Consider the following 4,353-nt stretch of genomic DNA (forward strand, 5'->3'; position numbering starts at 1 on the left):
ATTGCATAATAAAAATGTGTTTGGCCGATCCATATGAGATGCCCAACAACATTGCAATCTCTCTAATCGGTTCACAACGATTTTCTAACATGATCTGCTTCGCCGATTCAATGTTTTCTTCAGTAACAGAAGTTGTTGGGCGGCCAGGGATCCCATCATGGCAGTTTTTTAACAGTTTCGGCACACTTAAATACATTTGCAACACAAAATCTTATGCACGCACGTTGTTCTAATTTTTGATCCATTATAAAAATCGTCACACGAAAATTTTTCGACTTCTTTATATAGACGCCAAACAAAAACTAATCGTACGATATGCGTTAAACTTTGAGAGAATGTGTATAATAGTGTTGCCAGCGTGAAAATAAAAAAAATTACCGATTGGTTAAGCGCGGGAATTCAAAAATAGGCCTCTCGTTCTTTTTTGATCAGAAGGTATGTTTTAAAGCTACCAGAACTTTTTAGATCTATTTAGATGTTCGTAATAGTGCAACTAACATTAAATGTGAAAGCTTAAGCAATCACTTCATATATTCTGATTCGACACCTTTATTTTTTCACAAAAATATATTTGTCGATGAAAGAAAAGCATTTTGTGAGCGCAGAAGCCATTTTAAAGTTGTATGTAGAGATTCCGCATAATATTTCGTTGTACGACTTAAAACACTCAAACGATATGCTTTCCGACTGTATAAATCAATGCATTGAACCAAAATGGAGTTATTTTAAATGATATAAATTGAATTTTAAAAAATATTAAAAATTGTATTGTCTTATACTGCGTTTACATTGTAAGATTAAAAGTAGATAAAGCAATTATCGACATAAAAATACTAATCTAGTTGTTTAATCACAGTTATCTCATACAAAAGTTAATCTGGTTTTGGTGGAGATTAATTTTTATTCTCTTTAAAAATGTGCAACTCCACAAATGTTTTAATGTCGTAGATTTTTTTACGATCTTAGATAAATTGTAAATAAAATATTAAAATCTATTCAAAATACTGAAAATTTAAAAATGCCGAAGTGAGTGAAGGTTTATTAAATTTGTATAATAATAGTTTTGTACATAATTATAACGAAAATTTGATAAATATTGTTATAAAACTATTTATTAAGCTTTTATTACAACTTTTAGTATTAAGTTGTAATTAAATGCTTTTTTTACAGAAACATCAAAATTAATCTCCAATGTATAATGTAAATTATGTAAAATATAGATTAACTTAATTTCATTCTCTTAATCTAACAATGTAAACGTAGTATTTATCTTATTTTTAACTATGGCATTTCTACATATAAATTCTACGATATTAACACATTTACAAAGTTGCACAGAGAAATAATCTCTCTACCAAAAGGAGATTCATTTTTGTATGGGGAATTTGAGATTAAACAACAAAGTTAGTATTTTAATCTCGATTTTTGTTTTAATCCACCTTTAAACTCACAATGTAAACACCATATTATATTAGATAATAAACATGGAACAAGAGTAACAAAAAATTACTCTCATAATCTTTTTATCTGATCCGCAACAAAAGTTTTTGTACTTAAAATTGTACTTTCAAATGTAAACGAAAGTGTACTTAAATGTGAGAAAAGAGTAGAGATATATAGATTAGATATAATTGTTTTGAAATGGTAATATGTATTTGTGTTACAAATATTGCAAAACTAATTCAACCAGATAACATTTTTTCATTTTAATTAAAAATAATCAAAATATTTTCTGGGCTGTGTGAAAGTTAATCCAATTTGCAAATGAAATATTTTAGAAACTTACTTGTGTGGTTCCAACCAAATCAGATAAAATATGGTAATTTAATAAAATTGGCATGAAAAAAGTGATAGAATATAATAATAAAAGTTATACAATTCTTTATGTTCTGGCCCATAAACATTATAATAATTTCCTAAGGATATATGAGTTAAGACTTAAAAAAACAAAAAAGTAATAAAAATCATAAAACGAAATTCCGGTACAACAAAAATCGTGTAAATGAGCACAAATCTAATAAAAATAGAAAGGAGCAAATAAAATCACAAACATGCATACAAATAATACATAAAGGAATATAAAAAAGGGGACAAATACTACGTGTGCAGCATTGAAAATAGGAAATTTTCTAAGAAAATAATTGAGTTTGATCTAAGTAAAAACTTATTTGTTGTCCTTTTTTTATCTTCCATCGATTGGATGCTATATGAAAGTGACTTAGTTTCTCAAAAGGAAGATATACATAATGATAAATACGAGTATATAGGAATCAACTGCAAACCAGCAGTTAAATTGCTTTGGATGTGGAAGTGGAAGTACCAACCAAGCGTAAAATAACAAAAGATACAAAAATATTTCGGGCGATGTTATGAGATAAAAAAAAAGAAATGTTTAACAAAAATGTTAAAGATATTATTTTGCACTTTCCACTATTGTTAACACAATCAGTATGAAATGCTGAGAGGTATACAAGCGTGTACACTGATTAAAAAAATTACTTTTGTGTAATGGGCATAGGTGAAAGACAGCCGCTAAGTTGGACTTCCTTTAAGAAATTGCATATAGAAATCGGTGTTGAGATACATTACTGTCCTTACCATCTGTACTTAATCTGAATTGTTTATACGTTAAGATGATTTTTTTACAGCTTTTACTCAAGTTAGTGCCTTGTATTTATATAGGAAAAGGTTTCATTCTCAATACGTAAAAAATTATACCAAATGGACAAGTGTAATTTATTTGATTTTTTATTTATCATGATTTTCTTTTATAGTTTACGTTCAAATGATAATAGAATTTTTATGTTTCTTGATTTAAGAACAATTTTATAGATTTTTTTTTATGAACTTTTGAAGTTTGATATTGAAAAGAATTATTTCAAAAAGGGATACTTTACAGTTATTTGTTAGACTTGTAGATAACTTTGAAGGTTATTGAAATAAATTACATTTCCAAAAATTTTCGTTAATATGGTTTATTGTAATTTCAGTCTAGCCATCGAAATGATCAGGATCGACGTTAACTATTTTTAAAACAACTTCTAATAAGCAATTTCAAATTATGATTTCGACATCAGTTTGGTGAAATACTGTCAAAATTTATATTATTACTCACTTATAGTGAATAGTAGTAGTAGTTGTTGTTGTAGTAGTAGCCCGCTGTGACTTGTATAGCAGATAACAGGTAAGGTTTAGAAGACGAATACATGGATTGGGATGAAGATGGGTGGTGGTTGAGGAAGGGAGAATAAAGGAGATGGAGTTGTCTATAATGGTAAAATATTTTAGGTTCCAAGAATGGCCAGAACGTCCCGAAGCCATTCATCTATCTCGACGACCAAGCGCAGTTCAAAACCCAAACAGACTACACAATCAGGTAACGTATTTTATTGCCAAAACTTCATAAAATTCAAAAAGTAAAAAAATTTTGAAACTAAACAAAAAACATAATCTTGAAAGCAAATGTAACACAGGTTATTCATATTTTTTTTTTTGAAGGAGTTCACCAATAAGCTATATTGTTGTTTTTAAACCGTGTAAAGATCTTTACAATAGGAAACATGAATGGAACTACAATATGAATACATAGGTTAGGATGTGAACGGATATAGAAAAACCGTGAAAGTAACACTTATGTGAAATATGGTAGGCCTGAGGGCATGAATAAATCTTACTTGAAACAACCGTGGATTGAGACGGATACCGATGGTCACTATAATAGGTTGTAGTCAATAGTCAATAGAAATTGAAATTAGTGTGCGTATAATAAATTTGGAACGTGGTTATATTCTGCCCCTATGGGGCTGCGATATTACTGCACGAAGAAGGTGTGTTTACTTCCCAGAGATGTTAGGCAGAGGTCTGTTGACAATATTATTACTGTTATTTACAGCTGTGGTTCTGAAGAAGATATTAATTTAGTATGGAGGGTAGTTAGTCTTTATTTACAATTAAATTCAGTGATGTTAGCTGCTTTGCAATAGATTACGATGTATTTACGATACGAAGAAGTTGATAGACTGATGCAGCATGAAGAGAGGGCTCTACTTATCATGTTGTTATTGAAATGTGTATCTTTGTTGTGCGTAAGTAAATATTTTTTGGAAAGCGATATTTCTTTCCATATCAATTAAACATAAACATTAACGTCAAACCAAATATCACTAATTATAGTCTAGACGCATATCATTTCTAAATGACGCTAAATGTAGTGAGTTATTTAGAGTGGTAGTGTGGAAGTACTCTTAAATAAGTATGTCATAACTTTAAAGTTAACTTTTTAATCCTTGTATTATATTTAAAGATCAATTAAATTAAATACTAAAATACTTAACAATATGCCTTGAAGGTTAA

This window comes from Teleopsis dalmanni, chromosome 1, assembly GCF_002237135.1.
Source record: "Teleopsis dalmanni isolate 2A chromosome 1, ASM223713v2, whole genome shotgun sequence".
NCBI lineage: Eukaryota > Metazoa > Arthropoda > Insecta > Diptera > Diopsidae > Teleopsis > Teleopsis dalmanni.